Raw genomic sequence first — 27,086 nt, forward strand, 5'->3', positions numbered from 1 at the left:
AGAAAGAAAGAAAGAAAGAAAGAAAGAAAGAAAGAAAGAAAGAAAGAGAGAAGCTCCTGGTCCTCTCCATAGCCAGGGAAGAGAGCTGGGGCATCCCAGACTGATGGGGTATTGGTGCATTGCCCCCAAATCACTGAGCAATGCCCACACGCCGTGGCTCACAGACCCTGGCCCAGGAAATAATTTGAAACAGGCCTACCCTTCATCAAATCCAAAGACCAATAAGTGTGAAAACACACACACTTAGTTCCAAGGTGCCTGAAATGCCCCAAGAACGGAGGCTCTGACTGGCATGGAGAGAACACGGCCCTCATTGTGCCTGGGTTTCCTTCCCCTGGGTTTTCCCATCTTCAGGCCCTCAGTTCTCACTCCCCTTCCCCCGAGGGGGATTACTTGCCTCTTCCCTGATGCTGCTGGGCTGTCCAGCTCTGCGGCCACAACGCCCAGTGATCAGACAAATTCATCCACAGCACGCTACTAGAGTGGTACACGAGATCATGGAGAGAACCCGGAATTGAGACGTGGAAGATCTGGAATTGAGAGCTGAGGACCTTCGGCAAGTCTCTCCTCCATAAAATAAAGAGTAGCATGATAGTGCCTGTCCCCCAAACGTCGTGAGGATTCATGAGGCATGTGCGCAGAAGCACTTTAGATACCACAAAACAGCAAAGAAAGGGTTACTGTTATTGGTGATTTTTACAGGATGCCGCAAAGTGAGGGCACTGCCGGTCTTCAATCAATTTCCAACTACGGAATTTTAGGTGTGATAGGATCTTGGTGAGGAGAAGACCTTGGTTCTATTGAACCTCCTTGATGTTTCTTGAATCCTATGCTCACCCATTTTGCCAAGGGGTAAAGACGGGCTCGGAGGAAACTGCTCTCGCCTGTTCTTTCCCATCTGAGACAGGCCTTTGGGAGTAGGCGGCCAGGAGCCCCAGACAAAGAGCCCTTCCTGACCTACAGGGGACTCAGATGTCTGGCTCCCTCCTCCATGGCCCAGGAGGTAGCTGCCGCTGCCAGAGGGGAAGGTGGGCTCAATGCTTTATCGCAGGGCCGCTAGCGGGAAGCGGAGTCCCAAACAGTTTGTTATTCCAGGTGTGAATTCTCTATCTCACTTTGCATTTTCAGACCTGGCTGAAATGCCGGAGAGACTGGGAGCAAATGGCTCCTGCTGACCTTGGGGGAGATAATGGGTCTAAATGTAGAAGTCCCAGGGTAGGTGGGGCCACCCCACAAAGAGTCATCTCCAAAATGCGAGGACCAGCCCAGCCAGAAGAGCTCCCTCCCAATGCCCTGTATGGAGCCACCAGGCGCCATGTCCCCCCAAGGCAACCTTGACCTCTGGCTCCTCCAGGCACTGACAGAAGGGTCTACACACTTTGCCAGATTATGTTGGGGCCTCCCTATCACAAGCTGTCAGAGCACAGATGTCTTCCTTCACCATATTCCTCCCAGTTGTAATTATATAGTTCCTGGGGAGCGTCTTACCCAGTGTCCACCTCAGCGAAGAAAGCCTCCACCCCCGCCATAATGTCAAGACTGGAGCAGCCTTGAGAGAGAAGTAGGAATTCCAGGCAGCTGAGTGGCGGTGTGGTGTTCTGGGCAGAGCGGAGCCGTGTGTGAAGAGGTGTGGGGTCCCAGGGCACAGGTGCAGAGCTTACTGTGGGGACCTCGGGGCACCTGCCAGACAGTGCAAGAGAGGAAGAAGAACAGAGATCCCTCACCACTTCGGAATATCGAGCGAGGGATAGTTTGGGGGGCCGTGGAAGGATTTTAGGCAGAGTGCGTGAGACCATCAGACTTTTTACCGAGATGATCTCTATGACAGCATGACAGAGAGGACTGCAGAGAAGCATCCAGAGGCAGGAGGCTGCAGGACACTGTTGCTACAGTCCACGCTGGAGACGAGGAGGCCTAGAGTAGCACATGGCAGTGGGGCTGGAGTGAGGAGGATGGAGTCAAGAGATAGTTAGGGCAAAGGACTTGGAGCTCAGTTTGGCAGTGGGTGGAAATGGGGTGGAGGGAAACGAGGGCTAAGCAATCCAGTTCTTCCTAGCCCATCTTCACCCCAAGTCCTCACTCACTGGGCCTGGGAGGACAGAAAGACCCATCTCACTGATCAGATTTCACATAATCTCAGCAATTTCCTCTGACAACGAGGGATAGTTCAGAAACCCTACATCTGTTCGGAGGCAACCTCTGACTCACAGGTTTGTCCTTGGTCAAAGGAGGAACGCCCGTGGCTCCCTGACCCCCATTTTGAGCCCACGTGCCCAGCCGGCTGGCTGCCCAGGCTCACCTGTGACGTGCAGTTGTTTGTCCCAACCTGCCTGTTTCGGGGGTCCGAACTGCAGGCATGGGATGCAGGTCAGGTTCTAGGGTTTGCTCATTCTGTACAGGGGCTAGAAAGACTGAAAGACAGAAAGGTAGAAACTCCTAAATTTCTATGCTTTTTCACAACCCTGAAACAAACTAGTAAAAGTTACTCCTTGCTTCCTAAATGATCTCACCCGCTGCCTGGAGGTGATTGCATGACCTCCATGCACAAGCAGATAGCAACCAACAGCTGAGATTATTGAAGAGATTAATTTCCCCATACAGGGCAGTTTTTCCCATTTTGCATAGGCAGCAATTCAATAAATAATTAATGCTTGTTAATCTTTTAGCTATTTCTCCCGTTGTAAAAAAATTAATTGGTCTTCCATCATCTATTGCATTATAACCTGGAGGTATTTGGCCCCTGTCCACCACCTGCTGAAACATGCTCCTCCTGATGCTCATTGGTGTGCAGCGGTTACACTTGGCAGTCATGTCCAGCCCCCAGGTTCAGGGCACGAATGGGAGTGCACAGTGCTGCGGCAGGCACCTCCAGGGAAGCCTCACACAAACACTGTCTCTTTCTTCCAGAAAGCTTAGGGAGTTTGCAAGCACTGCTTCTCATATCTCCTCCCTAGTTGCTGAGACACTCAGTTTGCAAAAGAGGTTGAGCAAGATCCATTATGTGGTCGGGGAGGAGCAATATCTCTCTCCAGGCCTCAATCTAGGGATGTCAGACATCCTGGGATCTCATACAGGCTTTTGCCACTGGGCTGGGCCTCGGTACGCCTAAGCAGGACTATCAGATCCATAGGAGGTAAAATGGGGAGGGTCAGGAAGAGACGGTAGACTCCCTGGATGGCTTGGTTCCTCCAGCCTCAACTACTACATTTTCCCCTCTTTTAAATTATAAGTCAATTGTAGCACCTCCTCCAGGAAGTTCTCCTAGATTAAACCAGTCTGACTTCCCCAGCCCAATGCCTGAATCAGGTTTTCCCCTCAGCGCCCTTTCGTGATCCCAACAGTAGAGTTCTGTTGATTATGAGTTTGTCTCCTTTGTTTTCTGAAATTAGAACTTAAGCCCAGTCGGTAGGGCAGTCATTATATTAGCTCTGTATCAAATACACCAAGCACTTGTATGGCCATGAAGAGGCCTAGAGGAGAGATGGGGGCATCAGCCGGAGTAGCTGAGGAAAAGGTCAGTGAGAACATCAGCACCTGGAGTTGTTGCTCTTGGAAAGCCACGTAGCTAGCCTGTGGGTCCAGTCACAGCACTGCCGGGCACTCACTCACTGAGTCCCAACCCTGCTACTTATGAGTAATGTCGCTTAAACTTTTCCAGCCCCAGGATCTCATCGGAAAAAATGCCTCCCCCATAAGGCTGTTGTAGGGATTGCATGAGATAACACATGTAGACAATGTTTGCAAACTGTAGGGCACGAAGCATGAGAATTTATTGTTATCATCATCTGTGTGGCCCTCTCATTCCAAAACCCTGACCCAGAACCCTCTTCAGAGACACCATCCTGTGCCCACCCGGGAAGCGGCATGAATTCCAGCGTGCTGATTCACCACCCCTCCCCCTGGTTTCTTAAGGTAAATTGATGCTAGAATACTATAATATTGAGCTAGAAGGATCCCTTGAGGTCAGCCAGCAACTCGTTTCACAGGTAGGAAAAGTGACTCCATACTGCTTGACATAAGAGCATTTTTTTTTTTTTTTTTGCCTACTTCCCTTGTGCTAGGATCTCTGCTAAGCACTTTACATGGATTATCTAACTTAAGCCTCATGCAGCTCTGTGGAGTCAGTACAGTTAGTCTCCTCGTGGTATGGACAAGATAACTGAGGCACTAAAGGTCACCAACTCAAAGTATCAAAGCCAGATTCTAAGTGTTTCCAGACCTAGGTGCTCTTGACTACACCCTGTTGCCTCTATGCTCCATCTTTTCAAAAGGTGACTCTCTCTAGGAAAAAACTCTGTGAAAAATACCTTATTCATCACAGGATTCACTGAAGAATAAAGCAGAACCTCTGCCACCAAAAGGTTACGGTCACTCTCTTCTTCCTCTCTCTTCCCGCCTTTTCCGGAACAAGTCAGCCTTAAATCCATTCGTGGAGCTGAACGAGATAGGCTTCCAGTGCCAGAGAATGGGGGTGTGCTGGCCCCGAATGGGGGAGTCAGAGCCCAAGCAAGGTGAAGAGAACATCCCTGTAGGGGCTACCTGGCACAGCAGTGGTAGCCCAAAACAGATAAGGAGGGGCGTCTCCAGGGGGGACCGCCCAGCTGAGCGCCTAGAGAGCATCCACGCAACAGTGGACCAGCGTGCAGTGTTGGCGCCCAGGCAGAAAGAGGAAGGATTTTGCACAGTGGGACAAACCAGCACAGGACACCGGAGCCTGCCTGGGGGCAGGAGGGCATCGTGCGTGGATGGGGGGTGGTGCTGATGGGAGATTTGTTCATGCACAGAGTTGATCAAATAAGTAAATATACTAAAGATCATGGGAGCCAAGTCTTTCTCCATCAGTAAAAGGAGTTAAAAACCACAAGAGAGGAAAAACATTAGGATGAACTTTGCAGTTTGGGGATGGAGCTGGAGGTACCAGTGTGAATTCACGGATTTCAATACACGGTGGTCTGGCTTCAGGGATCTGTGATGAAGTGGGATAATTCTGCTTCTTTGGAGGAAATCTTGTTTGTTCTGAGGGATTGGGAGTCTAGGGGCAGGGGAAATGATCTGTGTATCCTAAAAGATCCTGGGCCAAGGGGCCCCATCGGCCCTTCCTGCCCAGCAGCCAAGATGCCCACCACACAGGGCAGCAACAGAAGCGTTTCTTCAAAGCTTCAGTGCCATCATCCGAAGCTCACCTAGCCCCTCCTCCTGGGTGGGGCTGTGTGCTGGTCCCCAGGAGTGGTTCCCTGTGGTTCCTGAGCCTGTGCGAGCATGAGAGTCACCAGGGGAGCTTATTAAAAATACAGTGTCCTGGGTGCCTTCCCGGAACCACCAAATCAGAATCTCTAGGTGGGGCTTGGGCAGATTCATAACAATCTTCCAGTTAATTCTTGTCCAACTTAGAACATGGTGGAGACACTTCAGTATTTGTCGTGCTAAACTGACTAAAGAGCCTACATTCTCAGTTAAGAGACAGGGAAGGGGTCCCTGGGTGGCGCAGTGGGTTGAGTGTCCAACGCTTGGTTTTGGCTCAGGTCGTGATCTCAGTGTTGTGAGATCGAGCCCCACATCAGGCTCTGTGCTCAGTGCAGAGTCTGCTTAAGAGTCCCTTTCCCTCTCCATCTGTCCCTCCCCCCACCCTGCTCACAGGCACACTCTCTCTCAAATAAATAAATCTTTTTAAAAAGTAGAGAGGGAAGAAGAAGAGCGGGAGGAAAATAATGACACCTTGACGTAATTATGGCATCTCCCTCTTAAGCATCACAGACAGTATCTTGTCTAAATTCCTTTTCCAGATACCACTGGTTCTCACTATGAGCTGGGCACTACCCAAAAGGCAAGATGGCCCCAGGCTATAGCACCGAATCATGGGTTTCCAATGTAGAAAAAAGTGGAGTGAACAATGCAGAAATTCTGCATGTCCCTTAAAGGCCTGATACGATCATTCCACACCATTAGCAGAATTCAAATGTGTCTGTCACATAAAACATTTGCCCATCCCCAAGAAAGTCACCAACATCCCAAGGCTACTAAGGTCTAAGGGATTGTGTCAAAGTAAATAGAAACTTTCCAACAAGCCCCACCCAAATTTCCATCCACAATCGCTGTCAGGAACCGCATTAAGAGTTTCAGAATATTCAAAGATGGGATTTTGAGATGGCCTTTTATGGCTCACAGAGCACTCATTATAGTCAAAGAGAAAGACTTTGGCAAGGAAGGCAAACAGAAGTGCTTGAAAAAAGGCATGAAATTGAGAATGTGAAGGTGTATCCATAAACAACAAATAAATACCCCCAAGATGGCCCAAGAACAGGGCACCACACAAGATTTTTCTTTTTCCTTTTTTTTTTTAAGATTTTATTTTTTTATTTAGAGATTGAGAGCATGTGAGGGGGGAGGGGCAGAAGGAGAGGGAGAGAGAGAGAGAATCCCAAGCAGACTCCCTGCTGAGCTCAGTGTCCGACGTGGGGCTTGATCTCGAGACCTGAGATCACTACCTGAGCCAAAATCAACAGTCCGATGCTCAACCGCACGAGCCACCCAGATGCCCCCACACAAGGTTTTTCTCTGTAGCTCTGAGAGAAAAACACAGTGAGGAATCAAGAAGTTAAAGGCTAAATGCAAGTTTGTACCTCTGAGAGATCCTGCCACCACAACACAGCATAAAAGTCATAGAGACATCCTTTTAAGGCATTACCATGACCCAAAGTCTTATGGAATTCATAATCTCTTATATCTACCTTTTGCTTCTAAAAGGGACTTTGCTGGAGACAATGCCTTAACCTAAAAGAATGAGTCCATGGTGGGAATACTGAGTTCCAAGGCACGGCAGTGGAGGCAAAGATGACTAGACAGGTAAGCCTGTTAACATCCCTCAAGTGCCAGCATATTCTACCTGCATTTGGCAATCCCCTTGAACATGGGGTCAAGCGATCTGAGTTCCAGACCCGGCTCTGCCATTTGTTTGCTTTGTGGCTTTGAACAGACATCTTAACTTCTGTGAATCTTTAATTCCTTGGCCACAAATTGCAGATAGAGTACCTGTCCTGCTTACCTCCCAAGATTTCTATGGATGAAGCCATGCACAAAGTGCTCTGTCAACTATTAAGCATCAGTGCAAGATAATGTGCTGTTGTATGATTCTGGGTACACATAATCCTCACCTGTTTTCTGCCTCTTGCCCTTTGCAGGCTGACCACCTCTCTTTTCCAGGGGACACTCTGAGTCAAGGATGGTCTCTCTCCACTGTGGTGTCTACTCACTGCCCCATCTATCTGAGTCAACCATGAAGAGGCAACTGTGACTCTCATCTGGGGCCTCCAACCCAGAACACTTGAGTCCCATCCACCTTAGGCTACCACACATTCTAGGGGAAACACCTTGGTCATGTCTTACAGATCTTCCTCAGCCCCAAATCATAGAGCCAACCAAACTATGGTAGGAAGAAAGTCCTGCTTGGGGAATTTGGGTTTTGCCATTCTTCTGAAAGTGGTTGATGCCATAGCTACTCCTGGGCTATTGTTTATCCAGCCTATTAAGGTTCTATTTTCCATAAGATATTTTTCTTGTATTCCATCCAGAACCGACTTGTTTAGAGCTCAGGACTGCTAAAGACAACAGGGCCAAGCCAAGGACCTCCTAGTGTTTACTCAAGGAAAACCCATTCTAAGGGAGCGCCTCTGTACACATAGGTGCCGAAAGAAAATGAAGTCAGTTGTCAACTGTCCCCCACTCAGGTCCCCATGACCTAGTTTCTCTCTTTCTCCCAAAGAGGAGATCATGAATTGTGAAATGCCTTCATGGAAAAAACAGCTGCAGGGCACCAGCGTAATGGGATTGTGTCCAAAATCATTATGTCATGAAAAGTTTCTTTCCCCGAGTACACACAGGCTGTTTTCCAGCATCTATCCCAAATCACTTTTTATAGGGAGATGGGGCTGAGGAGGTGGTTTATAGCCAGAGAGATGCACAATCCCCCAATTCATTCCTCTTGGCGCTGCGTTCTCTCATGTTATGAAGGGTTCATCCCCAGCCCTGAGACACTAGGCTCTCCTCCTGACTGTCTCTCACCATCATCCCTCTTTTTGTATTTAGAGGGGCCCCTGATAAGAGATTTGCTGAGTTGGCAACTGCATTTGTCAGATTTCACAAAGCCTTGGCTAGAGCGAGCTCTCTAAGGTTGGGGGTGAAAACAGTGTTATCTCTGGACAGGACATGGGCAGCCCGGATCAACTGGAAGAAGATGGTGCAGTGTAAGGTAATGAACACTAGTCTGGAAGTTCTGGCTCCAGCTATGTCAAGGAACAACAGCTCCCTTACAGGATCTGCTGGTAGCACCAAAATGGTCTGCCAAGTTCAATATAATTAGTGAGTCTCCGAAAGGACTGGGTCTTGCCACGGTCAGCCTGATTGGGCTGAACAGAGTACAGTTGAGCGTGATGGAACCTAAACCATTTTTCAGGAGCCAGCCTTTCATTACTATTCAAAGAGAAGAGGTAAGGAATGTGACCGAAGGAGGGGTAGGTGGAGTTGGAGGGAGAGGCAGGTGCAGAGCATGGGAGATAGTAATTTTCTGCAGATGATTTGAGAGATAACTGGTCCACCCAGTTTAGAGGCCAGTTCAAATGGCCTGAAGTTAACTAATGAGAAAATCAAGGGAAGGAATGGAATCTCAAGAATGAGGCCACTGCCTACTCACCTGTAACAGGGAGGATCATCAGTAGCAATGGGTTCTGAGAGCTGTGTGGGTACAGGGTAGCTTGAGTACAGGGAACAAAGCCAAGTGACTGTAGGAGCAGGAAGAGTTGTCGCTTTACTGCCTCACCCATATGAAGATTGCCAGGCTCCAACACAGGCTTTTTGTATTTGATGATAGGTTAATTTTTATAAAATGTCCTAAAGAAATGTATAAATACAAAACTGATATAGCTAGATTTTGTACAGCTTTAAGAAGCAGGGATCTGATTGCTGAGTATTTACCTGTGCAGATTATAGCTTTAATCACCTTCTAACCTATGGCCAAATCCTTCTGGGGATCATGTCTATAGCAATGGGGAATTCCCAAAATTAACTCAATCCAGCCTCCACACATTAATATTAATGCCATGTTGATATAATAGAGATAGTGTTAGTAGGTTTCCTGGTTTCAACACTCCAGCAAAAGTAGGGGAAGTCCCAGGCATAGAACAAAGTTCAGTTGCTTTACTTCCCACTCTCATATTGTTCTTCAAATAGTCCTTGGCATCTATACAAAGAGAACCCAGGCTTGCTTCCAGCAGGGGACCCTCAGAGAAACCTTCATCAGAGGGGAAGGATCAGGCCCTTAAGAAACAAAACAGAGGATCATAGGTGAAAGGAGGGAAAAAGAAAGCAAGACAAAATCAGAGAGGGAGACAAACCATAAGAGACTCTTAACTATAGGAAACAGACTGAGGGTTGCTGGAAGGGAGGGCGGTGGAGTGACTGGGGGATGGGCATTAAGGAGGGCACGGGTTGTCATGAGCACTGGGTGTTGTATGCAACTGATGAATCACTGAGCGCTACCTCTGAAACTAATAATACACTATATGTTAATTAATTGAATTTAAATAGAAATTTTTTTAAAAAAGAGGGCTGGAGATCACGGAATCCTAGAGCCGGGGGGCAACTGAGTCAAAGAATGGTCAGTTCCGTTCCAAGAATAGCACTAACATTTTGGTAGGTATTTCCCACAAACAAGGACAGTTTCCTACATAAAAACAATGTGATGTAAAAATCAGGAAATTAACTCATTTATATTACTATCATGAAATCCCCACACCCATTCAAGTTTTGCCAGTTGTCCCAATAATGTCCAGGATAGCACATTGCTTCAGTTGTCACGTCGCTTGATTCCTCTTTAACCTGGAACATTTCCTCAGCTGCCCTTGACCTTCGCAGCCAGGGCACTTTTGAAGATTGTATGACAGTTATTTGGTAGAATGACCATCCATTTGGATTTGTCTAATGGTTCCTCATGACGAGATTGAGGTGATGCATTTTTGGCAAAAGTGACACAGAAGTGATATGGAGTCCTTCTTGCATTCTACCAGACGCTGTGTGACTATGGTGTGCCTTATTACAGCTGCTGCTAAGTTTAAATACTTAGTGAAGGTGGCGTCTGCCAGATTTCTCCACTATGAAGTTCCTCCTTTTCCCTTTGTAGGTATGAGACTATTTGAGACTACAAAAATACCCTAAACCTCATCAAACTTTCATCCACTAGTTCTAACGTTCATTGATGTTTCTTGGCTGAATTAACTGCTATGATGGTTGCCAAATGGTGATATTCTCATTTCATCATTCTTTCTGAGTGTATTAGTTGGCATCCTACTGTAAGGAAAAGCTCTCTCTTCCCTTCCTTGATATATTCACTTAAATATTTACACACTACAGACTCGTGGATTCTACTTTATTCAGTGACTTATAATTGGTTACTAACGTCATTCATTTTCATGTTCAAATTATGCCCGATTTGGTTATGGGGAGCTCCTGTGGGCTGTTTTTATGTCCTCTCTACACGTCTCCATCTCTCTTAGAGCACTTCCTTACTTTCTAGCACAACAAAATATTCCTGGAACATTATACCCTTTCTCTGCCACACTCATGGAATCCATCATTTCCCCCAGGAAGCCTGGCTCGTTTTAGTGGAGAATGGAATTTAGAAAATAAGATCTGAGCTCTAAGTTTGCTTACTGCTATTGGGGTGTCACTGTTCTCAGGACCTCTCAGTGGTGAGGATGCACACACACACACACACACACACACACACACACCATATAGGACACAACACACACATTTAATCTATTTAATCTATGTGACAGAAAGCAGATCAATGGTTGCATAAGGGTGGTCAACAGGGGTGAGAAAGAGGAATTTTAAAGGGGCACAGGGAAACTTCTCAGGTGATGGATATATTTAAATGTCAAATTTCAGCAAAATGTACACTTTAAATATGTACACTTAATTAAATATAAATTATCCTTCAATGAACCCATTAAAATGTTTACATCCCTGGATTCCCCATATGAGGAAAGCAGTATTCAGTGGATGTCTAACACCCTGACTTCTGAAGTATTACTTAAGGAATAGTAATGATGGATGCCTGGGTGGCTCAGTCAGTTAAGCATCTGCCTTTGGCTCAGGTCATGATCCAAAGGTCCTGGGATCGAGTCCCGCATCAGGCTCCTCTCCCTCTCCCCCTCCACCCCCGCTCACATACGTGCTCTCTCTCTTTCTCTCAAATAAATAAAATCTTAGAAAAAAAGAAAGAACAGTAATGAGTAGAATTTTAAAATCAAGACATTCCTCCTAGTTTCAATAAATGTAAAATAAGAATGATTTTAAAACTCTCTAAACATTTTTACCAAAGTAAGATATAGAATGTGATTGTTGTTTTTTTGGAATTTTTTATCATGTTTAATAAATGGGAATGTATTCTAAATACAAATTTTTATTCTAAATATGAGTGAATTCTCTAAAACAATGATAATGAATAAAATCAATAATAACTACATGAGAAAAATCACTTGCATGCATCAAAAACATTTAGCAATTTCTTTTGTAGACTTTTGACAAAAACATGTACTTCAACATATACTATTAAAAAATCTTACATGCCCGGGGGCTAGGGGGGTGGGTTAGCCTAGTGATGGGTATTAAAGAGGGCACGTACTGAATGGAGCACTGGGTGTTATACGCAAACAATGAATCATGGAACACTACATCAAAAACTAATGATGTAATGTATGGTGATTAACATAACAATAAAAAATTTTAAAAAAACAAGAAACAAACACATACAAAAAAAACTAACGATGTAATATATGGTGGTTAACATAACATAACAAAATTTAAAAAAAATCTTACATGCCCTTTGACGCAGTAATTCCACATCGAGTAATTTATCCTAGGAAAGAAGTTAGAGAGACACCCAAAGATATATGGTAGGTATACTCACTACAATGTTATTTATGATATGAAGAATTATAATCAGTTTAAATGCTTGATAAACTATGGCGTCACAATACACTAAAACTCGAAATGGACGTTAAACTATTATAAAATTTTAATGGCGTGGAGAAATATCTGTTAGATATTCTAAGTGAAAAAAACAATGTGAATATAACCCCATTTCTCTGGAGGGGGGAAATAAACAAACATATTTGCATATGCGTGTGTGTGTGTTTAATACACGTGTTTGTTTTCTCTATTGGTAAATATACCAAAATGTTGACGGCTGTTACTTCTGAATGGTAGGGTTGTGAATATTTTCCTTGGTGGTTTTCTATTTTTTCCAACTTTTATCCCACGGCATGTATGTATGTATGCACGTATGTGTATGAGCTCATCATCCCTTATCTATAATCAGAAATCCAAAAAAGCTTTCAAGATGAAAGTTTTTAGTGAAGTGAGTACAAACTCATTTAGCAACAAAACCTGGCCTGAACCGACATGAGACTACATAGTTTTAAGTATTCATCTTTACCTCGTCTGTATCTATCCCATTCAGCGTGCACAGGCTTATATTTCCCTACAGAAAGGATACTGCCCCCAAACTCCCAGAGGTGCTACATAATATTCGTATATGTATCATTCTAATATTCAAAAGCACCTGAACTCCAAAGCGTCTGTCCCCAAGGATTTCAGATAAGGTATTATGGACAATATTTTGTGATTAGGGGAAGAAGGAAGGAAGGTGGGGTGGAGAAAAGAAGGGAAATATTTATTATCTGGGTGGGATAAAAAAAGTCCCAGAAGGGCTGTCGAGGGCAAATTACATGCAATAAGAAGTTAAAATGTAAATTTTGCTGCTGTTTCTGCCAAAGTTCTTCAGCCAAAGGGCACCAGAACCCACAAGTTGGGCTGGTTACTTATTGCAGGGAGGGAGAAGGTGCACCGTGAGGGAACCCTGGGCTGTCTCCGTAAGGGAAGTGTTAGGACTTGTTGTAGATTTAGGCTTTTATTTTGTGATTTGGGGGAGGGCTTAAGGAAGGAGGGGTTCACTCTTAGAGTGGGTGCTTTCAGGAAGAAGGTGCAATTCTATGACCGTGTATCTATTGGAGGGGGGACTAGAAGGAGAATAAAACTGTAATTGGCAAAGAAGCCGTCATTTCCTTCAGTCAGGAGAGGGTGTGTTTGGCATTTGCACGAAGCTCAGTGACTTATTTTGGTCTGAGCTTAGACACGGTTATAAAGCCACCTTGCTCTGTCTCGTTTTATCGTGGTGTCAGAGCACCCTGAGGTTGGTCTTTTTGTCTAGCGGGAGAATCACACGGCCCAGCCTCGAGGGCCAGGCCAGCTCCTGAATGTCAGGGGCTATGCTTTTTTTCTTTCTGGTCTCAGCATCGGCTGAGGCCCAGAGCTGTGACATAAAGGGCCCCAGAGGCCCCACAATTATAAGGGGGGGTGACAGCATCAGTACAGAATTTGATAAGCATCACCCGGATACTAGTCCAGTAACCCTCAGCCCATCACCCACTTGAGGCTTGAAGATTGATCAATAGGCAGAGACTGGAGCCAGGAGTTTGTTAGAGAGACTATGGCTCGCAGAGGCAGGAGGTGCTTTCCCTCACCCTCGGCCACAAACCACAAAAATGTGCAAAGGCAAGAACCTCTGGAATCTCTAAAGGTGAGAGGCTGGCCCAATCCTGGCTGCGGGGAAGGGGGAAAAAGGTAGACTGGGAGAGAGAAAGCCATGTGCAACCCCGAGGAAAGGAAACAACCTTGAGCCAAGAGTACCACCTTCAGGGCAAAGGGACCCTGAGAGACGCTGTCTGCTGAGGAGAGGGCCACTGGGAGCCAGGGGATGACAGGCATCAAAAGACACAGGTGGGCTAACGTGGACCCAGGAGCCCAGCACAGATTCGGGCAGGACACCATAGCAACCGCCTCACAGAGAGCCAGCATGGGGACAGCGGCCATCCCCGAGGCCACCCAAACCAGATTACAACCTGCTTCCCCTCGTCCGTCTCCAGAGAAGTCAAAAGCAGACTTCTGAGTGGCGAAGACAGAGGGGAAAGGAAAAGAAGCAAAACAGTGAGGAAGCCACCAGTGCCCTCCTTCCCCAACCATCTCCCAGCCTGAGACAGGCCCATACCGGGCCAGGGAACAAGCTCTGGATCAGGCCAGAGACTGAGGCTTGAATAATTCAAGGGACTGGCCTCCATAATACCTCCCAAACAAGATGTTTTGATAGTTGAGAAGGACTGGGAAAGCTACAGGATCTACCAATGACCTCAGTAAGGAGAGGAGAAAGAGGTTCAGACCGAAGCAAGGATATGAAAGAGTAAGGTTGCTTTCTGCATGCACCCAACAGGTGTGGTTTGTTCACTGAGTCATTATATATATATACACAGTGACATGCTGGTGCTTTTTTTTTTTTTAAATAAATGCTTTGGGGGAGGCAGTTTTGGGTTTACGGGGAAAAAATTGAGCAGAACACGCAGAGAATTCCCATACCCTCCCTCCCCCTGCCCCACCCAACCATCCACAGGTCCCGCATTGTTAACACCTTGCACTTGTGTGATGAACTTGCAATGGTGTATACACCATTACTTTTTCTGTATCATACAGAAGAGTTTCACTGCCCTAAAATCCCCTGTGCTCGCCCTCTTCACTCCTCCCTACTTATCAACCATTGATGTCTATATTTTCCCAAAGTTTTGCGTCTTCCAAAATGTCATATAGTTGGAATCATACAGTATGCAGTCTTTTCAGACGGGCTTCTTACACTTAGCAATATGCATTTAAAGCTCCTCGTTGCCTTTTCATGGCTGGATAGCTCATCTCTTTGTATCACTGAATTACATGCCATTGTATGGATTCCAACCTCTGTATTCCTCAGTTTGTTTACCCATTTACTTATTGAAAGACATCTTGGTTGATTCTGAGTTTTGGAAGTTATGAATAAAGCTGCTATAAACACGTATGTGCAGGTTTTTGTGTGGACCTAAGTTTTCAACCCATTTGGTCAAATAACTAGGAGCCCCATTGGTGGGTCAGAGGGTAAGACTTTGGCGAGCTTTGCGAGAAGCTGCCAAGCAGTCCTCCAAACTGACTGGGCCATTTTGCATTCCCACCAGCAGTGAAGGAGAGGTCCTTTTGCTCCACGCCCTCATTTGGTCTCACCAGTGTTTTTGATTTTAGCCATTCCCGTAGGTGTTTGCTAGTAGATTTTTTTTTTTTTTAATTTTAGCCATTCTCATTGTCTTGCTAGTAAATTTTTAAACGAGTTTTCCCTTTGCTGGAGAAAAGCATTTCCATTTGCTGAATGTTTGCCAACTTTCATGGTGGAAATATTCCCACCGTGGCCAATGTAAACAACCAAAGTGATGTCACCGAGCACAGAATCAGGTTGAGGTGTGCAGGGGTGGGCGCTGGTTCCAGAATACCACTGCCTGTACAGATGCTTCGTCCAGAGAGTGGGCTTAGGCATTCTCGACAAATCTTTCTGTCATCTTCTTAGCCTGCATGGCCACTACTTGATCATGAAGGGTTGATGTCCTGGTGCTCAGAGTAGGAGAAATCACATAACCAGTTTCCTCTACAGAATGCAGACTTAGTGAGGCTAACTTCTTTCTTGATGACAAAGATGCTAAATGTAGCAAGTGGACATCGGGCAATCACTAAGTCATTCCTGTCAATGCTGGGTGCTACCTCGGGTCTTCCAAACTCTATAAAACTGTGCCCTAGTCCTCTAAAAAGGCTTATGCCACAAAGACCTTGCCACCCTTTACCTTCTCTCTCTGTTGTTCACCTTCCTTTTAAAGAGACCTATTTGGGGGAACCCCCTCCTTTTTTCTCCCTCACCTTTCCTCATTTGTCCTGCCCGAGTTGGAGAATTTTGTTGGTGACCATTTGACAGTAAATTTAGATACATACTGACCTAGAAGGCAGGAGAAGATCCCCATCCCCTTGCCCAGCCTCTTACTCTGACCCCACTCCTCTCAGCTCCCCTATAACTATTCTGGCATCATTGTCTTTATGTCCATGGCCAGTGAGGTTTCCACAGCTTCTAGGAGGACATCTGATCGAGGTGTTAAGCTTTCTGATATAAGAAGACAATCGTATGTGCACAGGATTATTTTTTAAATCCTCCATGGGGGTTCAATTATGTAACTGATTCCTCTCTTCCTAGAGCATTCTTTCTTAGTCATCAATACTTGGAGTTGGTAATGATCGTTTGATGATTTAGTGTTCGGCAATTATTTGATTAAAGCTAAATTTAGACTTGATGCGTGAGATTATGCTTTGAAGTGTGACCAAGGCTCCACAAGAATGAAACAGGGGTAGCCATGAAGTCAAAGCAGGAGTGCGGGGGTCAAGACTCCCAGGCCACTGTTGTCCTAATCTACTTGCAGAGAGGGAAACTGGAGTGCAACTAACAGACAGGATTAGTAGGGGCGATCATCCTGGAGAAGTGAAGTAATTTGTCTAAAAGGAAAATGGCTCCCCACCGCCCTGAAGTTCCTAGCCAGTGGCCTGTTCCCGGCTGGCATCCTCTAGCCCTTCTGAGCGCCCTGCATTGAGCCCAGGTCTGACCTTGGGCGGATTGCGCAACCCCCTGAGATTAATTTCCTCATCTGTTACCTGAGACTGCAAGCCTTTCATGATGAACAGGTGGTCTGGCTCAGAGGGTGCAGCCACGGTTTGAAGCAGGCAACAGGGAATTTAAGACCGGTTTTGTCACCATTGGTGCTATGCGACCTTGACCGAACAAAGCACTTAATTTAAACCTATTTCTCTCTCTCTACCAAATAAGGACAATGACGATGATGGGCTAGTAAGTTACAAGATGTCCACTGTAACTCCCAGCCCATAAACGATCTGTTAAACCTGATCTGAACCTTAATTCCTTGGGCTACAAGACTCCACAGTCCTTTCCACGGTTTCTGTGAATTCCTGTGCCTCCCTTTTCAAGATTCTCCTGCCTCCAGGTCCCTTGTTGGTATGTGTTCTGCCCCACATCAACCCAGATATGAGCCCAACTCCCAATTGCCATGAAAAATGCACTTACCTACAAGCACCTCGTGGATTCAGAGAAACTCACTATGGAAGAGGTGGCCACGGAGCAGGGTCCCTCCATGCACCGCCTCTAGCACCTCCTCAGCATGATGCACAAGCCCTCCCCAGGCTTGTGCAGCACATTCTGCCTGTGCCCAAGCCTCCCTAATTTCAGCTTCTATTCCAAAGCACAGATCAAAGTATTTCCCCAACAAACCAGCTTTCTCCTTCTACGGGAAATGCTGGTAAACAAACTTCTCCCCGCGTGGGTACAGTTATAATAACTGACACAGATGCACTCTTTGTCAGGCATTTTACAGGCGATTTTGTTCAAGCCTCAAGACAACCCTCAGAAGTGTGATTTTTACAGATGGGGAAACTGAGGCTCAGAGACGTTCCGCGACCACCAACATTGCACACCTGGGAAAGGTTGGGCCTGATTTCAACGCCAGACTCCAAAGCCCGTGTTTTTCCTTCCATCACTGGCTCTGGGTTTTGGAGACAGAAGATCCCCTCGAGACTCGCCAGGATGGACACCTGCTTCCAGAAGACACTGGCATGCCCCCCTGCTCCCTGCCAGAAGGGCAGGGAAACCTACTTCTACACCACACCCTCCCCCATGGAAACCCTTCTTTGACCATCAGGGAAGCAACAACAATCTTCAAAAGAAGGAACTGAAGGAAGCAAAGGGCTTAACAGAGAACTCAGGTTGGGCCGGAGACGTTCTCTCGGCCTTTTCTCCTTTCTGTACTTCCTCTATCACCTCCCTAGTCAACTCCCTCCCTCCCTCCTCCCTCAACCCCCCCCCCCCCCCCCCCCCCCCCCCCGATTCCCAGCCAGAATGCCCATGCCCTGACAGCGACGAGCACCATGGGGTATGTGACACAGGAAGGAAGCGGGAGGTAGACAGGAACCAGCAGTCTGGGCAAGCACGAGAGGAAGAAGGCTTAGGGTCAAGTCTGAGTCGGGCTCTGGAGACACAACCCAGGCCCCGACAAGGGCGGAAGTTAGAGATGCAAGAGGAAGAGATTACCGTATGTACATATTACATGTAAAACCTTCCTAAAGGTTGACAATTAATTCTCCGGTAACAAGGATAACACGGAGAGAAGTGGGAATATATCTGAGCAAAATATACCTCAGAAATCTGTTTGGCTTCGGAATGCAACATGCCTCTTAGGGGACTTTCACTCTCTGACCAAGCTTGGCTCCAGCTGGCAATAAAAATGCAGTGGTAACCTCCTGAGCACACTCCCCACCAGCTGACAGTGGCGGGAGGTGGTGGAAAAATGTGCTGGGTGGTCTGGGTAAATCAGCCTTGGATTAAAGATTGGCTAAGGATAATATACAAAATAAATACCAGCAAAAAGTCAACAGTGGACCATGCTACCTAAAACAGGGGGTGGGGGGGTGGCAGGGCCAAGGGCAGAGGCTGCCTCACTGTACAGAAGTGAAGGGTATTTTTAGATCACCAAGTAAATGAAAGGTGCAGTTATTCTAACCTTGCATTTATACAGCATTTCACAATGTAGCCAACGATTTCATGTGCATTGTTTTATTTAAGGGAACTAGTCGTCCAGACTCTAGGGTTAAGCTGCCTCTTTTGAACATCAGCCCCACCACATGCTCCTATGTGACTTCATGAAAATGATTTTCTTCCCTATGTCTCGGGTTCCCCATTCATAAAATGGAAGTGCTAAATGATTCTCACCTCACTGGGTTGTTCTGAGGGCTCAAAGAGACACCCATTCATTCACTCAGCAGATAGTCCTGAGCATCTCCTCTTTGTCAAACACTGTCCTAAGCACAGTGAACAAATTATGGCAAAAGCCTCTCTGTGAAGTGCTCTCTCCAGTGGGGGGGGAGACAGAAAGTTGACACAATAAATGACTAAGCTAGGTTGTATATTAGGGGTGAGCAAGCCGTGAATAGACTCAAGCGGGCTGAGTGGGACCCCAGAGACTCACACCTCAGAAGCAAACCTAGGCCAGAGACAGACTTCTAACTTACATTTTACAGGTATGCCACCCGAGGCTCAGAGAGGTTGAAGACCTGCCCAAAGCCATACAGCTAGCAAAGGCCAAGCCGGGACTCAGAGTCTGCCTTCTGACTCCTTTTCCAGTGCTCTGTCCCTGCCCCTTCGGGGGCTCCATGTGCATGTCACAGCCGCTCCGACCCCTCCCTCCCTCCCAGGGAGCCTCCAGAACTTGCCCAGCAGGACACTCCAGGGGGCCGGGGCTGACCGAGGCTGAGCGCCTCGGTAGGAGGCCTATTCCTGGAGACTCCCGGAGCGGGGTTCCCACGGTGTGGAGGCTGACAGGGTGCCAAAGGGAGCAACACCGGCTTGTTTTATTGACTTTTCCCTCCGTGGAGTCCTCCAGCCCCGCGGTTAGAAGATAATGAACAGAAGACAGCAAGAGGCGGTGCTTGCAGGCTGCCCCCGTGGGGTCGGGCAGCCCCCCAGGCCGCCGCCTTGCCTGGGCCTGGGTAGCCTCAGGACACGACGTCCGTCTCCTGTGGGCTCCTGGAGTCGTGGGCAAGGCTCCGATGGCCAGCCCTGGCCCGCAGCCTGCATGCACACCCCCTTCAGAAGGGACCCATCCAGGCCAGGGCTCCGACAGGCTTCAGAGCTGGAGGTGCGGGCCAGACCACCGCTGTGTGGGGCTGGGCCTCATTCGGAGACTTCCAGCTCTGCTTCTCCACCGCTGGAGCCATCTGACTCTCAGCCAGACGCCTGGCCCCAGCTGCCCCCCGGATTCATCTGAACGCACTGGGAGAAAGCCCCGAGCCACCCTCCGTAGCGGACACTGTTGAGGACAGCCAGGGCCCAACATGTTGTCCCCGCTTGTACTTCTGGTGACTGGTTCTACTGCCCCCCGAGGCTTACTAGCTTGCCGACCCTTCTGGGGCATCCTGATGTCTCTAGTTGGGCTCTTTCCAGACGCCTCTCTCCTCTTCCACTCCTTCGAGGGTCAACCTTGTCATCTTGACAAGGCTCTGTGACATCTTGACAAGCTTCCAGAGGCTACCTGCCCACTGTTTTAGGTCTTGGAATAACATCAGCATTGTTGATTTGTCTGCTAAGTCCCACACTGGACGACCCCAGTATGAGCACCGTAGAGGCCCACCCACCTGCTGTCATGCTCTGCCTGGCCAGGTAGCAGCCCACCCCCCACCCCTGCCCAGGACCTGTGGGACCTGCCTGCTGTCGTCTTAGTAGTTCCCACTCTGGGGAGGAGAGCTAGTTCTGGGCCCTAGCCTGCCTTATGTACCACCGCACCTCACTCCCTGTCAGCCTGTGCTCCAAGATACATGTTAAGGTCTGGGTTTCCTGGCTCTGAGAACAATATGAAGATGGTGTTATATATTCAGCTTTATAAATATCTTCTTTTAAGTTTTATTACAAAAATTCAAACAATGAAATGTGTGAAAGTTAAAACGCATAGCTCCAAAAGGCGTGAAGGGAGCCAAAATTCCAGTTATAAAATTAACAGGTCGGGCACCTGGGTGGCTCAGTTGGTTGAGCGACTGCCTTCGGCTCAGGTCATGATCCTGGAGTCCCGGGATCGAGTCCCGCATCGGGCTCCCTGCTCAGCGGGGAGTCTGCTTCTCCCTCTGACCCTCTTCCCTCTCGTGCTCTCTGTCTCTCATTCTCTCTCTCTCAAATAAATAAATAAAATCTTAAAAAAAAATAAAATTAACAGGTCATGGGAATGTAATGTACAGCCTGGAGACTATAGTAAATAATACTGTCTTGCATATTGGAAAGTTGCTAAGAAAATAGATCTTTAAAGTTCTCAGCACAAGACAAAAGCTCTGTAACTCTGTATGGTGATCCACATTAACTAGATTTCTTGTGGTGATCATTTCACAATATAGACAAATATCGAATCATTACACTGTACTCCTGAAATTAATATAATGTTATATGTCAATTATATCTCAATAAAAACAATTAATAGTTTCCCCTACACACTTCTTCCTTAATCTCAATCCCCAGAAGTGTTCATTCTTAACAGTTTGGTATGTATCCCTCCACTCTTTACACACACACACACACACACACACACACAGTCCACATAGCATTCTTTTATATAAACAGAAACATATTATACAAATTGTTCTACACCTGTCTTTTTTAATGTAGCAAGGACATTTTCCTATTCAGGATACATAAAGCTAACTTGTTGCTTTAGTGACTGCTACATTATTCATTGCAGAGATGTCCAATAACATGTTTAATCATTCCCCTGTTGATGTACAATTAAGTTGTTTCTAATTATTCACTGCTACAAACAGTACTGCAATAAACATCTTTGCGCATACATCTTTTCATACTCCTGTTTTCCCATAGGTTAGTTTCCAAGAATTCTTGTTATTCCACTTTACTTTGCGTTCTTTGATGATTAGTGAGGTTGGTGTATTTTCACCTGTTGGATGGCACTTTGTATTTCTCCTGTGAATTTCTTGCCTGCACACTCTGAGGCCTGCAGTAACACTGAACTCTCCAGGCTTTTACTTCTATAATCCCTCTAGCTCCACCACCAGTAACTCCGACCTTCCATTTCATCAGAGTGGAATCTACGTTTCCCATGCAGAGTTTGGCTCTAGGAGGACTAGAGTAAAAGCACACGTCTCTCATAAAGCTTCCCAGAGGTCGGGAGGGCCCACTGTCCTCCTGCCCAACCACACTCCCCTTCGGACCCACGCAGAGCCTGAGTCAAAGTGGACTCCACTGTCATCCAGCCAATGGCAGAGGCAGTGGGATCTGAAAGCCTCAAGGAGATACATTGTCACTTGGAGATGAGGATCCCAAATGAAAGATGAAGTTTCAGGAGGGGGCTACGGAGGAACATGATGAGGGATTAGAAAGATGACGAGAATAAGAACCACAAGTTTATGGTGGTATCTGGGACAAGGGGGCAATACTTAACCTAAGCAAGGTCAGTCCTTCCCCTACTGCAGAGATGATGACAGGCCTTAAGGCCCAATCCACCTCTTCCTCCCCGCCCCCCACCAGCACCTAGTAAAGGACAACCTCCTGCTGCGCAAGTAAAACTGGAAAAATTGAGCAACAAGTAAGTTCCCGTAGTCCTACCATGAAAACTTAATCTCTGGTGGCCTTTTGAAAAGTTCCATCCAATCCTGGGCCGTCCCCTCTGCTCAGTGTCTTTCCAGAGGCCATGGGACTGGCTCTTGCATTGAGTGACCAACAGTCTTTGGACTGTAGCCAAGGCAGGCACTGGGAGAGTGGCCTTGGCATTGTTCCTGGGCTAGTGTGGGCAAATTTGGGATTGTGTGTCCTCAAGGCTGACACTCCACTATCTCTTCAGAGTAAACATGTGAATTGCATATATTAAAAAGCCACTCTAGTGCTAGAAAACCTCTAAAGAAGAAGAGGAATTAACATATATTGATGAGTTTCCATGTGCCAACCTCAGAATAACATTCCGTGTTAGGTATGATCATCATCCCCATTGACAAATAAGGAAATTGAACTTCAAAGACATTAGGGAACTTGCCGAGCTCACGTGGCTGGTCGGAAGGAAGGCATGGTTTTCAGCCCTAGTCTTCTCATCCCACGTGCAGAACTGTTCACATCACACCAAGTTGATTATTACATCACCTATTAGCCATCTTCCAAGTAATGAGCAAAACTAATCTGTTATACTTTCCACATCTCTCTGTTCACATAAATACTCATCCCAAGTGGGTACTGGAGGAAGGAATCAGAGGAAGGATGGGGAAGTCAGCCCTAGTCTAAAGAATGGCCACACATGAGGATTTACACAAGTGCAAGTGCAGGGTGCCAACCCACAGTTGGGATGGTGGACGGAAGGGAGGCGGTCCGAACAGACACCTGCTACCGTCTTCCCAGTGCCCTTGTCATGCCATCTCTAGAATCAGCTTCACCCCAAACCGCTGAGGTGGGTAGGAAAAGAGAACCGATTCAAACTCAGAGATAAGTTTGAAACCAGCCTTGCTGAGATGGGGAGAAATGATCTGTCTCGGTTACAGAGAGATGAGGAATTAACACCTTACCTACTCCTTTGGGGGCCATATTCTTCTCATCTGTCCTTCTTCACTGTATGTACAAGACCATATACACCCATAGGTGATGAAGCGTTAAAGAAACAGAAATAAGGAGAGAGCAAAAAGGAAGCTAGCTGAGAATATTCTGTTGTTTGGGGACAAAAATTTTTTTAACCGAGTGAGTCAATTTCTTTTATTGTGTCCCCTAACCCCCAAACCCAAATCTGAGTCAGGAAGACCTCTCAGAGTCAAGGCAATGAAGACCTCCATTTCCTTGGCTGGTTTTATTCCCAAACCACCCTTCTCTGATGGTCTCAGCACAGGAACTTTTCTAGTAGAAAAATCTAACTATGTCACCCTCCTGCTTAAAATCCCTCCACCCCTCCTTCACACGGTCTCTATGTTCACTTCTGATCTGTCCTCTGTCCCCTATGACAGCTTCCCTTCTCTATTCTGACCTAAATTCTAGACATAATGAGTGTCTTCTAGCTGCTCAAACTGACCATTCTCTGTCTTGGCTTCCTACCTTCACATAGGCTGTCTCTACCTTTCTATCCAACTGGCCCAAACTCCACACTGGCTCTTCCAGCTAACTCACTGCCCCAAAGAGGCTTTTCCCTTACTTCCGGCATTGGTGAGCTCTTGATACCCCGAGTTACCAAGATCCTACATTTTCTCCATTGAAGCAGCCAACATGCATTGCTACTGTCGCTCATGTATCTATCTTCCCCACCAAACATAAACCCCTTGAGGGCAGGGGCCTTGTCAGTCTTGTTCTTCGCTGTGTTCTACGGTCTAGCATGGTGTTTGGCACATTTAAGTACTCAGTAAGTAGTTGTGAAATGAACCTCCAACTTTTATTTAGTAATGCACCCATCGAGTATTTTTAAGCACTTCAAAGTGCCAAGAATGGAGCCAGGACCTAGAGATTCGGAAATCAATAGGCATCGTCAATGCTGCAGAAGATTCTCCACTTCCTCTTGTAATACAGTAAGTGAAAACAAGAGCCGCCGTGGAGCCCATGTTCCTGCCACTCCAATGGGAGCGCAACTGAGTGAAAAGTGGGGAGCAAGAGAAAAACTGTAGATTCCAGCTATAAATTATACATATGTTTGGCATTAAAAAATTATTTTAACACATCAAATATTAAGTCATTCGTATGCTCTGCAATTACTTTATCTGTCATCAGCACACTCAAGCTATTCGAAGCGGTGACAGATGGAAAGGAGTCCGTGCCAAGTTTTCTCGCAGGTGTGCATCTGGGCTAGAGAAGAGAATTCTGTACGTGCATGAAGGGAGGGGAGGGGATGGGTTGACTGAGGTTATGAAACTGGAGCTGATGTGAGAGGCTTGGCAAAAAATAAAAATTACAAATTTGCATCCTGGAGAGCTGCAGGGCATCGTACTCCCTGGGAACTCAGCATGATCATTAACCGGGCAGCTCAAGGGAGGTGAAACAGCATGCTGCCCACATTGCAGGAGGGAAAAATCAAGGCCCAGCAGAACTAAGGCGTTAGTAAGGCAGAGCTGGTGACCAGACCCAGCAGGTCTGGCTCCTCTTACCCACCTCATTTGGAGCCTAATCTGTTCGGTTAATCGATTCTGAGTGCAGCACTCCAGAGAAAGTGAGGCAAATGGAAGGGTGGGGAGAAGGGGCTACAGGTTGCCCAGAGCCTAGGGCTCCTCAGAGGCCATCAGGTGAGGGATGGAGGGATGGAGGGATGGCGGGAGAACCAGACACAAAATATCTGACCCAGGCCAAAGGATTTTCTAGAACATTTTCTCATACAGGTTATGAGAACCACTCTGGAAGAGACTGACCCGTCCATTTCAATCCAGCCTAGTGCAACACCTCCCGGGCCTAAGGAGGAACCCTCCTCCCAAGCAGCATTACGCATTCGCTCATACCCACTTGTCCCTACTTCCTTCCCCAGATTCCCAAACCTGGGTTCTGCTCCAGACACAGCATCCTCAGCTGCTTTCTGGCAAGTGAGAATCTCTGTCACCTATCCTAGGAGGGTGGCTGAGTCCCATCCCCTCCTGTCACCCTCATTATATTACCCTCCTGTTACCCATACCCAGCCACCGGGTCTCACCTCCTTCTTCCATAATCTGTACTTGGTCCAACATTTTGACTTCAAATCTCACTATCTTCACTCTCTTCCTTAACTTTGATATCAGAGCTCACCACTCCCCCTTTCTTCTAATGATCTCTCCCTCATAAATCTGGACAAGTAAAACAACTCCCCGGGTAGATTGAGCCTCCACCAGTAGTACCCCACCCCAAACACACACACACACACACCCGTCCTGTGGCCGACTGTCAAGGCAACTTCACTCTGCGGTGTGTGTTCTCTGAAGCAATAACCTATTCGGCACAAAATGATGCTACTTTTCTTCCATCTCCTCAGGCAGAACAGGAGGGAAATGACTTAAAGCATAGGATGAAGGAATTAAGGTTGACATGAAAAGTAACTTCCAGCTCATGGAGTTGCAGAGTTCAGACTTAAAGAAGTTCTGAAAGTGCCTTTTCCACGTGACTGTGGCAGAGATCTTTCGGGTCCGGGAGAGCTGGGGAAGGGGCTGGTTGGGCAGATGGATTAGGTTTCCCTGCCACCGCCGGGGTGCTCTGACCCTATTACGAGGCAGCGGGCCCCCTCGCTGAGAGCCAACTGCCAAATGGCCAAAGTGCCAAAAACAAACTGACTTTCAGCAAACTCGCAGGGAATCAACCCCAGGGCCCAAGCAGGGATTGCAGTCCCTGCCAAGCACAGTGCGTGTAGGTCGGACAAGCATATTCAAAATGCCATTGCTTCGCTTTGCTTGAATAACAACATCTGACTTGTTTTGAAATATCCATCACATTAAAGAAAAAGAAAAGATTTCTATGTTTCTCAAAAAAGGGCCTGGGTTTTTAAGAACTGAGAAGCTTGGTTCTTGAATAATTCATATCTTTATTAAAGCAGAGGAAGGAGGGAGATTCCAGCTTTAGTCTTTCATTTGTTCTACAGAAGCAGGAACTCATTTCCTATTTCAGGCCTGGGATTATATAGACAAATAAGGCCAAGTTCCCAGCCTCAAAGCGGCCTCATGTAACAGAGGGGAGCTGTCGGGAGAACCAAGGACTGCCACTCGGGCCGGTTCTGGGATGTAGGGAACTCTGGGAAGAGAATGGAGGAATTCAGCAGGCCTGGCATGAAGTAGGAAGGCTTCACAGGGGCATTTGAGGAAGTCCATGATGAGGTGCTCAAGCAGAGGACAAGTTTGAGGATGAGTCTGAGACATGACAGACCAGGGAGCCAACAAAATGGGTGAATGTGTGGAAGCAGAACCGCCCTATTTCAGAGCCATCAGGAGACTATTGCAATAGTCTGGGCGGGAGAGGTCTGTGCATTGGAACCAGATTGGAGATGAACACTGCATCGCACATCTTCGTCGTTCAGCACAACTGTGAATTCCATGACATAACAGTTCAAATAGGAGCTGAGAATAAAATTGGAATACAAATGCAGAACCACTGGGGTGGGGGGAGGGGTGGACTATAACTACCACAAGATAGACTCAGAGGGATAAAGAACAGCTTTAGGAAGGTACTCAGAGGAACAAAGAAGTTGGAGGAAATATCCTCCCATTCCATGAAGAACTTGAAGGATCATCAAGTATCTGAGCGCTAAGTAACTCCTGGTAGAGGGGCCTCTAATCTCAAGGTCATCTACATGCTGCCTTGGAAGACGCTCCTCGGTGGGACCCTCAGCCCATGGGCTTTAATTTGCTGGCTGGCTCGGCTCACTCCCTATGGAAGTCACAAACAGAACTGACCTTCCCAACTCAGCAGCTTGAGCTCTGACAAGATCTCTGCCCCAGGAGGCCAGGCTCCCTGGCAGGCACCAGCTCCCTCACCACACCTGATGTCAGAAGAAAATGATGCATCCTCCTGAATGGATTTGGGCTGAATTGGAAGACCAAGCCCTTGTCAGTCAACTGCCAACAGGGCAGTTCTCAACCTGCCAGGCAGGGTTAGTCATCACCCTTATAAAATAAAA

Source organism: Callorhinus ursinus, unplaced genomic scaffold, assembly GCF_003265705.2.
Source record: "Callorhinus ursinus isolate GAN/ISIS: 27379988/994484 unplaced genomic scaffold, GSC_fseal_2.0 scaffold19, whole genome shotgun sequence".
Lineage (NCBI taxonomy): Eukaryota > Metazoa > Chordata > Mammalia > Carnivora > Otariidae > Callorhinus > Callorhinus ursinus.